The following is a 12,376-nucleotide window of genomic DNA, read 5'->3' as shown; positions in this document are numbered from 1 at the left end:
ACATCAGCCGACAGGGAACTTTAGCCTGCGGTCGGCTGATTCTGAGTCACAGGAGAGCAGAAATAAGTGCACTCCTGTGACCCAGAAGAGCAGTATGGCCAAAAAAGCTATTAAAGTAGAAGTTGCCATATCTGTAAAAATGTTATAAAAGATTGGCTCCTGCGATGGCTAATCCCTATGTGCCACTTAAAGCGGGGGTTCACCCTATAAACAAGAAAAACAATTTTTTTTTTCTTCTAGCATAAAATCAGGCATTGTAGCGCGAGCTACAGTATGCCTGTCTCGAATTTTTTATCCCCGTACTCACTGTGTAATCGTACATAGACGATTCCGACTGCCCACGGGGAATGGGCGTTCCAATCCAGACGGAAGGTGATTGACGGCCGGCTCTGGCGCGTCACGCTTCTCCGGAAATAGCCGAAATAGGCTTGGCTCTTCACGGCACCTGCGCATAGCCTGTGCGCAGGCGCCGTGAAGAGCTGAGACCTACCCTGGCTGTCTTCGGGGAGCGTGACGTGCCAGAGCCGGCCGTCAATCATCCTCCCTCTCCATAGGCACGCCCATTCCCCGCGGGAGTCGGAATCTATAATGTACCAGTACACTGAGTACGGGGATAAAATTTGAGACGGGCATACTGTAGCTCGCGCTACAATGCCTGATTTTATGGTACAATGTTGACACTGAGGGTGAACTACCGCTTTAAGGAAAGTCAGCCTCACTTTGCTTCAGTGTTGTCAACATTAGTGGCAATAGAATTTAATGTGGGGGGGGAGAGGGGGCAGTAGGGGTTGTGGAGTAGGTCAAGGGACTCTGCAGCTGGCTAGTCACTTAGCGGATGTGGTTTCTGGGGGGGGGGGGCTTCGGAGTACTGTGGAACATAGGCGTCTGAACAGGGTGTGCCCAGGCACACCCTAATCACCCTGTGCAGCACAGATTCCGGCTTCCCTACTCTCCTCTCCCTCCAGCTGTTGCTGCAGGGATGTTTTAGGATGAGTGGGGGAAGGGGCCGGTAAATATGTAACTTACCGGCCCCTTCCCTTTCATCGTGAGTGATCGGTACTATGTGTTTGATCTTTGCGGTGCACACCTTAATGCAATAGGCTGCACACCTATGCTGTGGAAGTTCGGTGGGCACTGTGCTGAAGGCCGAGAGTACTAGGTTGGAGTGCTGGAAACTCTGCAGTAGGATGGGGAGCACTGTGGGATGTTGGGAGGCACTGTGGGACCCTGTTGGAGGATGAGGGCACTATGAAGTGCTGGAGGCTTTGCAGCGGGCTGGGCAGCACAGAAAGAGGTTGGGGGTGCTATATGAGGGCTCTCAGGGGACTTGGGGGCACTGTGTGCCATTATAGTTTGGGGGCATTAATGGATCCGCAGCTCAGTGGAGGCCTAGGAGAGGGGAGGCCACAGGCCAGTGGTTCGGAAACCAATGGTTTAGGTTATTGCATATGGTCCTTTGCTTAGCAGAGCGGACAAGCCATACTAGCACATTTTGCTTTTAGTTATTTTCTAGATTAATAAACTTCTTCTACATAAACAATCACTTTCTCAAATGTGTAAATGTTTTACATGGCGGATTACGGGAGGAAGCGTGTCTGCATTCAACGCCAAGAGCAGTTTTCACTGGATTAATGAGCCGTATTTAGATGAATACCAAGCCCCATTCTATCAAACCACTTTCCTATAGACATGAAAGGCAGATGGGACTTCTGTTTGATGCTAATAAATGTGACAAAATGGAAGAAGATAAAAAGCAACCGTTTATATGTGCCCATTAAAATGCAGGTTCCTTTGTCTATAACAAGCAGGCATCAGAGAATAATCCCTGTTGTCATTTACATAGGATTGACCAAAAAGTCATGCAGTGATAATGTGATGCCAAATGAACCCAACGTGTATCTCTGTTAGCAGTACTCCACACAATGTGCATGGTCTGAAAATCAGACCACAGCCCCCCTGTACTCAATGTAATCTCTACTAACAGCTTCCCCCAAACTAACAGCAACACACATTGATCAGTCTTGTCCTTTCACAAGTGCATGTAATAAGGCCAGCAGTCACCTTGGCTTGTGTTGATTTACCAATACAACTTATAATTGGAAGAATGGGCTCAAGAAAATGTTCTGTTTTTTTTTGTGATATGCCAAATTGATAAAGTGCTATGGAATCCATATTGTGATTAATTATAATAAATATGCTTAAATCCCAACGCCAAAGTAATTTTGTTTAGTTTTGGATGGAATGCAGAACTTCTGTTAGGATGAAATACTGTATGTGTCCCCCTTAGCCAAGCTACAGATGATTTGTTTTTTGTTCAACTTAGGCCCCGTACACACGGGAGGATTTATCCGCGGATACGGTCCAGCGGACCGTTTCCACGGATAAATCCTCTCGAGGATTTGCGCGGATTTTGATGCGATGGAGTGTACTCACCATCGAATCGAAATCCGCGCCGAAATCCTCTGGCGATGACGTGTCGCGCTGTCGCCGCGATGATGACGCGGCGACGTGCGCGACGCAGTCATATAAGGAATTCCACGCATGCGTCGAATCATTACGACGCATGCGGGGGATCCCTTCGGACGGATGGATCCGGTGAGTCTGTACAGACCAGCGGATCAATCCGTTGGGATGAATTCCAGCGGATAGATTTGAAGACATGTCTTCAAATATTTATCTGCTGGAAATCCATCGCATGGGAGAAAAATCCACGGAAACAGATCCGCTGGATTGTACACACCATAGAATCTATCCGCTGAAACCGATCCGCTGAGATTTTTCAGCGGATGGATTCTATCGTGTGTATGGGGCCTAACGGGTTGAATGATAAAATTACCATTACCTCTTATTAGTGTCCACCATTTCATAGGAGTCCTCTCATTTCTCCCATAAAGAGGAGTTTGTCTCCCATTGTTGAGACGCAGGATCTGTCATTCTATTACTAGTGTAGGACTCACTGATAATGGGGTACTTTGGCGCAGTAAGTGGGCTTAGCACTATATGGCCATATACCAAATCCCCATATATTTTTTTTTTATATGTTCAGGTGTTTTTAAATAGCCTTGCAGGATTTAAATGTAATTTTTGTATGTGTGCACTGTAATCTATTTTGTACTGTTTGTTGGTCTTATAGCAGCACCATCTTGAACGTAAATGCATTTTTATGGTGTGCCCCCCTCCCCCCAGTATGATTTTGTAGGTGATCCTATTGGATGCCTAGGAGTTGGGGAGGAGACGCACAGCGGAAGCGAGGAGGAGAAGAGCCGCTGGCCGATGCCTGGATGCCCAATCCCCGACGCCGCTCCTTAGATGCCCGCCGCTTAGATGGGGTAGGTGCCGGTGGACCAACGGTCGGACAGCGGGGGGGTTTGGTTGTTTGCCGCCCTCCCCAAACAAAAAAACACCAGCTGCCACTGCGTTACAGGGATGTTTTACTCAAGCTGTAGTAGTATTCCTCCAAAAATGACCTGCCACTGGATTTATATTGTTCCGTGTGCATGCATTGTAAAGCACATGCATAAATGTGACCCATACTGTTTCCCTTTCACACAAAACAGTCATGGATGGATGTGAACTAGTCCCCTAGGAATGTATGAGATTTTTATTTGAAAATGTATTAAGCTGCATCAAAACACATAACTTTTGTTTTAAGGCACAAAGTGTTAATTTAGCTGATGTAATATGCAGTTTCAATTGGGCTTTACTGGAGACCAAAGGCTGCCATACACAGCTTGAATTTCAGCCAAATCCATCGGTGCTCCTGTTGGCTTGACAAAAACGGATTACTCAGGTCAACTTTATTCGTGGGAGCCAGGTGGAAAATTGTTCATAGAATAGTGACTGCATCCAACTAGCCTGGGTGTCAGCTGTCTAAATACAATAGCGGACAGGGTAGATTTGTACTTGGCATGGATGGAGGAATCTGTGAGACTGAGGTGTTTATGCATGCATTGCCAACTTTGGACTGGCTGTATTCTACCAGACCAGGCTTCATTCACATGGGCGCCTAAAGCACTCGTGTTTACAGATCTTCTAATGGCCCATGTGTGTATGCGTTCATGCATTAACACACATTTATGTGCCTACACGCTCAAAATCTGCAGATCTGTGTCCTACTATTTTACTACGCAGCTACATGCAGAGCACAATTTTACTTGTAGATGTAGCTGTATTTATTGCCTCATTGATTAAAGTGGAGGTTCACCCAAAAAGTAAATTTTTAACATTAGATTGAGGCTCGTTTTGTCAAGGGGAATCGGGTGTTTTTTTTTTAAATCGAAGCAGTACTTACCGTTTTAGAGATAGATCTTCTCCGCCGCTTCCGGGTATGGTCTTCGGGACTGGGCGTTCCTATTTGATTGACAGGCTTCAGATAGGCTTCTGACGGTCGCATACATCGCGTCACGATTTTCCAAAAGTAGCCGAACGTCAGTGTGCAGGCGCCGTATAGAGCCGCACCGACGTTCGGCTTCTTTCGGCTACTTGTGACGCGATGTATGTGACCGCCGGAAGCCTGTCAATCAAATTGGAACGCCCAGTCCCGAAGACCATACCCGGAAGCGGCAGAGAAGATCTCTCTCTAAAACGTTAAGTACTGCTTCGATTTAAAAAAAAACCACCCGATTCCCCTTCACAAAACGAGCCTCAATCTAATGTTACATTTTTTTTTCCGGGTGAACTCCCGCTTTAAGATAGTATGGAAGGCACCCTTTGGCCAAGATGAAAGAATGTCTTTCTTCATTGGAAACTTATAAAAACTGCAGCAGCCAGAATCTAGAGCAGCTGAGAATGGCAACCAATCAGCTTCAGTCTTTTATTTTTATAAATAACTGAACAAGTTGAACATTTAAGCCGATTGGTTACTATGAACAGCTTGCTCCAGATTGTGCCTGCAGCAGTTCTGATAAATTTCTCCAAAAAAAACAAAAATGCATCTGATGAATGAGGCTGAAGTTGGGGTGTGAGGAAGAATACAAAAAGTTTAGTTAGCATTATTCATCAATAAAAAAATATGTGCATAAACCGCATTTATTAATTTATTACCCATACTTTCAACTAGACCTGATGCCACCCTAGGCAGGTGGCTCATGTCCTGGAGAAAGGCATATTAAATAAAATTCTATACAATTCTACGCAGTACACACTACGTGAACTATGTTTTCAATTGAAAGGCCTGAGAAAACAAAACAGATCTGGCTGAAGCAGTTACTGGCCCATGTGGTAGACAGCAATGGAGGTAGGGGCAGGCCGTAAATCCTGACTACAAAGTAAGAGGAAACAGGGAGGGATAGGTAAACCGGAGTTTATTAATGGAAAACCTGTCAGCCGTTATTTGCTTTTTCTTCCTGCATGGCTGCGTTCCAATTAGCGACGGATTTAATGCAGTGTTTAGAAGAAGACACGGTGAGGGAGAACAGAGAGGCGGCCCAAAAACGCAGAGGAGCCAGTGGAAAACCAGCAAGCTGCCAGGAGAATAACAAAAAGCAGCTCGAAGAAAGTTCTGTGAATAAAGGCCTGTCAAGAGCTCAAAAGGCGCCTTCACAAGAAACTAAAAAAAAAATTAAAAATCCTAAAACCTAATGCAGCTGGAAAGAAAGTCTTTATTAAGATAATTTTATAATTCCACATTTATTGGCAGTCGTAGCCACTGCCTTGGTTGCAGCTGCACGCAAAGCACAGACAGGGCTGGACTATGAGGAGAAAGTTCGCACTGTTGAAGTGAAGTCTATTCCGCTGCCAGCGGTCACCAGGGGCAACGCTCTGCGCTTTTTGTGTTAAATGATGTTCACTGAGGGGACGGATCAGGAAAGCTTTCTCCCAGAACCATGTTCTTTGTTAGGTTAGGTCAAGTAAGCAGGCCCTGGCCTTCCTTTCCCCTGTCTGGGCTATTCACCTCACAATGCTACAACATTGTACTGAACTAGGCAATGAGGCTTGTGTCACCAATGTCACCCCTTCCTCTTCAGCGTTGCCATTTATGGCAAAAGCACAGTGGTGATTTTTTGTCTATGTGAACCACACGGGTTACACTTTGCTTTGTATATAAAATGTTGTTTTATTAGGTTTCCACTGTATGCCGTTTTATAGGTCAAATCCGTGTGGTTACTAATTGTTGTAGTTCACCAAGTGCTAAAGGGGTTCCAAACTGTGCATCGTTCACTAAAACCAATCCAAAAATTCTCAAAATACCTCACAGTTTTGGATTATCTTGTTTATTTAATCCACACAAACCAAACTGCACAATGTTTCGGGCAAATTTTTGTTTTATTGGAAACTGTATTGGCAGCCATGGTGCATTTTCAGGCGCGCCAAAAGGCATGGTACATTGCGATTTTATAAAAGAGTCTAGGACTTTTTTCCCAGTGTTTCTCACAGGTAGGGAAGCTCATTGAAATGGGGGGGAGGGGATACAGGCATCAGAAGGCAGTATTATCACCTCCTCAATGCCTGAAAACCTTCTTTCGTCATCCTCTGAAAAGCAGATCTATCTGAGTGGTTGCAGACTTAAAGCGGAGGTTCACCCAAAAATCCACTTTTTGACATTAGCTGTAGCATACTGCTAACATCTGCAGGATACTATTTTTTTTTTTTTTTTACTTGTACTTGTCGTTATATGAGCCCTTGTTTTCCGGCTCCGAGCGGGGAATCCTGCGGGGAATGGGCGTTTCTAGGCGAAGAGGAGTTGATTGACGGCTGCTAAGGCGCGTCTTGGCCTCTGTTTAATCTTCAACTGCCATGATGCTGCACATGTGATCAGTTATGACACCAGCCATTGGATGGTTTGACAGTTTGGTTGAGAGCACAACCAATGTGACAGTTAGCATTCCCGGCATGCCAGGAATGTAACTGCTTTTCAAACTGTTAAATTGATGGGTTTACTTCCGCTTTAAGGATGCTGGAAAGTTCATTTTGAGGGTGAACCTCCGCTTTAAGTAGCACTATAGGAGACAGTCAGAGAATACGGAAAGGTTACATGAAACCACTAGTCCTTACGAATATTAAAAGAAGAGTATGGCCAAAGCTTTTTGGTCATGCTCCTCATGTGGGTCACTGGAGTGCACTTATGCCCCATACATACGATTGGAAATTCCGATAGCAAAAGTCTGATGTGTGCCTTTGAACGGAAATTCCGACCATGTGTATACTCCATCAGACTTTTGCTGTCGGAATTTCCGCCATTCAAAAGATTAAGAGCTGGTTCTCAAATTTCTGAAGATTTGTAAATACAACCAAAAACAAGCTATGATCATTGCATATAATGAATATGTAACAGGCACATCTCCCTTCATAGAAAACAAGAAGTAAAAGTTGCTCTTTCCAAAACTCGACTATCAAAATAGCCCAAATTATATGTGAGTGTGCAGCAGAAATCTTGCAATGCTATTGTATGACCTGAAAGATTATCATTTATTTATAAGAACAACCCCCACTTCCTTTGCTGGTTACCTTCCAACCACAATAAAACCAAATTTATCATCTAGTAAAAGGAGTTAACGGTAGACGGGGGCCTCTCCGACTCATTAAAAAGACTGTAAAGAATCCTGTGGATTGATGTCGATAGACGGGTGTATAAATAGACCGTGTGTCTACATTCTCTTCCATTGTGCCTCTATGGATGGAGGGGCTTTTTTTTCTGTCCTATGTGGTGACCCCATTGTCGTACTACAAGGACTCTTGTTTCTGAAATGGCAATATGGTCATGAAGTGATTTATGAGTTCTGATGTTAAAAAAATGCAGCGCTGAAAATGAATGGTAGGAAGACCGTGATGTCTATGTTTGACATTCACAAGTATCAATGTAAATAAGTGAATCCATAAAATTAAAAGTGATGTCAATTGTTATAGTGAAAGCACTATGGACCTTATTAACAAGGCAATATCTATATATGCATGAGTCCACAAGAATATACGTGAAAATAAAAGTCCATATACATAAAAGTGGAAAAAAATGTGGAAAAAATTTTTTTTTGGAAATCATCAATGAGAGATCATAGTGACAAGACACCCACGGTGATTCTATTGGAATGTGATGATAGTGATAACGCCCGCCACCAAAGGGGAGGCTTACCGGATGCGGTGGACCCAAATGAGCTTATACCCAAAGGGTCAAATAGGCTTGTAAGCAGTACAGATGAGATGGTACAGGAACACACCAACGCAAACGGACAACAAACAGCGATAAGATCTTCGCTTGGTATCAGGTGAAGGGGGTACCTCAGCTAGGAGATGGCTCATACAGTTGGAAGAGCTCTTTTCTTGTCATTATCCCGAACCGTCTCTTGTAACGCAGTCCTGTCCGGGGAAGATTCCTGGAGAATGTGATGATCATCATCACATTCTCCAGGAATCTTCCCCGGACAGGACTGCGTTACAAGAGACGGTTCGGGATAATGACAAGAAAAGAGCTCTTCCAACTGTATGAGCCATCTCCTAGCTGAGGTACCCCCTTCACCTGATACCAAGCGAAGATCTTATCGCTGTTTGTTGTCCGTTTGCGTTGGTGTGTTCCTGTACCATCTCATCTGTACTGCTTACAAGCCTATTTGACCCTTTGGGTATAAGCTCATTTGGGTCCACCGCATCCGGTAAGCCTCCCCTTTGGTGGCGGGCGTTATCACTATCATCACATTCCAATAGAATCACCGTGGGTGTCTTGTCACTATGATCTCTCATTGATGATTTCCAAAAAAAAATTTTTTCCACATTTTTTTCCACTTTTATGTATATGGACTTTTATTTTCACGTATATTCTTGTGGACTCATGCATATATAGATATTGCCTTGTTAATAAGGTCCATAGTGCTTTCACTATAACAATTGACATCACTTTTAATTTTATGGATTCACTTATTTACATTGATACTTGTGAATGTCAAACATAGACATCACGGTCTTCCTACCATTCATTTTCAGCGCTGCATTTTTTTGAATTTTGTTTGTATTTCTTTCCTTGGTTTCACTGGATTGTATGTAGCTGCTTGTTACCCTGATAGCGCAGATTTATTTTTTATTTTTCTCATGAGTTCTGATGTTGTTTTGCTCACAGGGGTTACTTGATCTAATTTTACACACAGAAAAAAAAATGTGTTTGCAGTACAGAGGAAGCTAGAAGAGCTTTTACTGCTTGGCCTTGTATGTTCGGAGCGGGGAGGAAAACGCTCTGTAGATAATATAACCTAGGGCACAGCTGGTCAGGATGGATTTGTGCTAACAATACAGCTACTTCTGCAGTTTTTCTGAAGTCCAGAGGATACAGTGCAACCATTTAATGGTTCTTTAAAACAGTGGAAGTAAATAGAGCTTACTGAAGTGAGGCTAATGTTTCCAGAGCTTCAGGGGTCATAATATGCACTCACTTACACAAGACACTGGCGGGCTTATTTATTAAAGTACAACTAAACTCTCAAAGGAGAATATTTTGTAGAGCACTGTACATAAACATGATTACATTTAAAAAAAATAAAAGACATACTTTATGTTTCCTCTCCCTTCAATGTGCACATTGTGTAAAGTCTTTGTATGGGGGACATCCACGTTTTCATAATTTTACAGGAGGAGACTATGGCATTATCATGGCTGTTACCCTTTCCTATGAAATCCAGGTTTGGACTACAAACACCCCATCTGAAATGAGGAATAGTTGTCGCCACTCTAGAAAAGGGCTCGCTGTGGACATGCTTTGCTGCTATGACCACCAAAATCTACTTAAAGTGGAGGTTCACCCTAAAAACAAGTATATACCATTCAATCCAGCATAATGCCGACATGTACAGTGACTAAGTGGGAGTGGGCGTTCCTATTCAGAGTCTCTAAATAGGAATTCAGAGTCTCTAAATAGGAACGCCCACTTCCGCGGGATTCACTACCCGGAAGCCGGGGGGGGGGAAATAGCTATACTACAGTATGTAAACCAAATAAAAAACAGCATACTGTACATGTCGGCAGTATGCTGGATTGAATGGTATATACTTGTTTTTAGGGTGAACCTCCACTTCGCACCTATGTGCCACTTTATGTTGGCCCATCACATATAATCACAATAAAATACATTTACGGTATTGGTCGCAACATGACAAAATGTGGAAAATTTCAAGGGGTGTAAATACTTTTTCCAGATACACAGAGATGAAACAAAGCCCCCTACATAAGTTGTACCCTGTTTACTTGCAGACTTTGCAGTCTCAAAATGCATAGTTTATAAAGCTTGTCTGAGCTGCCAGGAAACAGGGGGCAGAGAGCTGAAGTTACACATTGCAGAGATCAGTGAGGAGAGCTCTAAAAAGCTGATTGGAAGGACACCACGCCCCCCCATTCACGCAGCACACAGGAACAGAGCGGAGGCTTTCAATAAGCTGGAGGTCCCTCCCCAAACACCTTTTTTCTCTTGGTGTCAGGAAAACTTGTCACAAGTGATTCATGCAGATAGAAAAGAAATGAAGAAACATACATAAATTACACTTAGTGTTCCTAATTGAGACAAGTACATACTATAGAAGGATATGCTTGTACATATTTCAGGTCTGAGGTTTACAACCAATTCTAAAGCCTAAACCTTTGTTTTAGTTTAGGATACAGTGAGCAATGGTTAAAATGACACTAAATTACATCTTTATTCTTAAAAATTATAAATCCACTAGTTAATGCACCTGTAATATAGTTTTCATGTGTTCTTCTGCTTCATTGTAATGTCCTCTTTCAGCTTCCAGACTTCTGCCCCCCCCCCCCCCTTTTGTTTGAATGTAGCAGTACATGTTAGTTGCCGTCATATGTGTACTGCTCTATGCATACTACAAATATCACAGTCCATCTTAGGAGCAAGTAAGAGGGTGGCTACATTCTTACATACAGTTGGACCATTGAGAATGAACGCAGCCACCCTCTAACATAAAAAAGAATGACAACAGCTCATATGATAGCGACATACAAATATTTTCATGGTGATTCCAGCATTAGGATTTAACTATACAGTCTACTCAAAGAAGCGTGATGAGAAGCGATTTAACCTTAAAGTGATTGTAAACGATCACCTTGTAAAACAACCTACTTAGTTTAAGATTAAATTAAAGGCAAACATTTGTGTATAGATATAAAAAAAAAAAACCCATAAAAAAAATTGCTTTTTTCAGGCATGTGGGCGGTACTACCCACCAGAAGCAACAGGGGATTTAATTCCTGCTGCAGCTAAAAGGGGGTAGGGATTGGGGGTGGTAAACCGCAAATCAACCTCAAGGTTTTACCATCCACAATTTTGTGTCAACGAGCCTAAGGCCTCGTACACACGATCAGTCCATCCGATGAGAACGGTCTGAAGGACCGTTGTCATCGGTTAAAGGAGTTCTCTGACCTAAAAGTTTTAACCCCCGCTGTGCCCGGGCTGTAAAAAAATAGAAAATAAACTGTCACTTACCTGCCTACGATCCCCCGTTGTTCCGATATCGCCGTCCCGTTCTCCGGTCCCGGGCCCCTTCCGCTTCCTGTGTGTCGGTGACTCATAGTGCGCTCAGCCTATCAGCGGCCGCAGCAATGTCCCGTCGCGGCCACTGATAGGCTGAGCGCACTATGAGTCACCGACACACAGGAAGCGGAAGAGACCGGGACCGGAGAACGGGACGGCGATATCGGAACAACGGGGGATCGTAGGCAGGTAAGTGACAGTTTATTTTCTATTTTTTTACAGCCCGGGCACAGCGGGGGTTAAAACTTTTAGGTCAGAGAACTCCTTTAACCGATGAAGCTGACTGATGGTCCGTCGCGCCCACACACCATTGGTTAATGAACCGATCGTGTCAGAACGCGGACACGTAAACCACGTACGACGGCACTATAAAGGAGAAGTTCAAATCCAATTGCGCCACCCTTGGGGTTGCTTTAGCTGATTTTGTGTTAGAAAAGACGATTTGCGCATTTCTGTCTGTTACAGCGTGATGAATGTGCTATCTCTAAAACGAACACTAGCTTTACAAGAACGAGCGCTCCCGTCCCCTCATTTAGTCTGAGCATGCGTGGATTTTTAACCGATGGTCGTGCATACTAACGATCAGTTTTGACCTATCGGTTAGGCGTCCATCGGTTAAATTTTAAAGCAAGTCCCTATTATTTGAACTGAAGGTTAAATAACCTATGGGGCCCACACACGATCGGTTTTGACTAATGAAAACGGTCCTTCAGACCGTTATCCTCTGGCTATCCTATCGTGTGTACGAGGCCTAATGGTGCCGCTGCTGAATGCAACTAGGGGCTCATTTAAAGTGCAGCATGTACCGCTGCTCGCCTGAAAACTGATTCAAGTGTGTTTGTCAGGTGGCGAGGAGGCGATATCAGGGGCGGACTGACAACTCATGGGGCCCCTGGGCAATAGAAGATTATGGGGCCCCTC

The 12,376-nt window shown here is 43.8% G+C and overlaps 1 protein-coding gene across 2 annotated transcripts in view; it reads right to left on the bottom strand.

Annotated features, from left to right (window-relative positions):
* Positions 1-12,376, bottom strand: part of LZTS2 (leucine zipper tumor suppressor 2) — a 237,343-nt gene that overhangs the window by 112,489 nt on the left and 112,478 nt on the right. The window lies entirely within an intron of this gene.

This window comes from Rana temporaria, chromosome 8, assembly GCF_905171775.1.
Source record: "Rana temporaria chromosome 8, aRanTem1.1, whole genome shotgun sequence".
NCBI classification, from domain to species: Eukaryota; Metazoa; Chordata; class Amphibia; order Anura; family Ranidae; genus Rana; species Rana temporaria.
The sequence above is the reverse complement of the archived record's forward strand: the minus strand, read 5'-3'. Positions and strand labels throughout refer to the sequence as shown.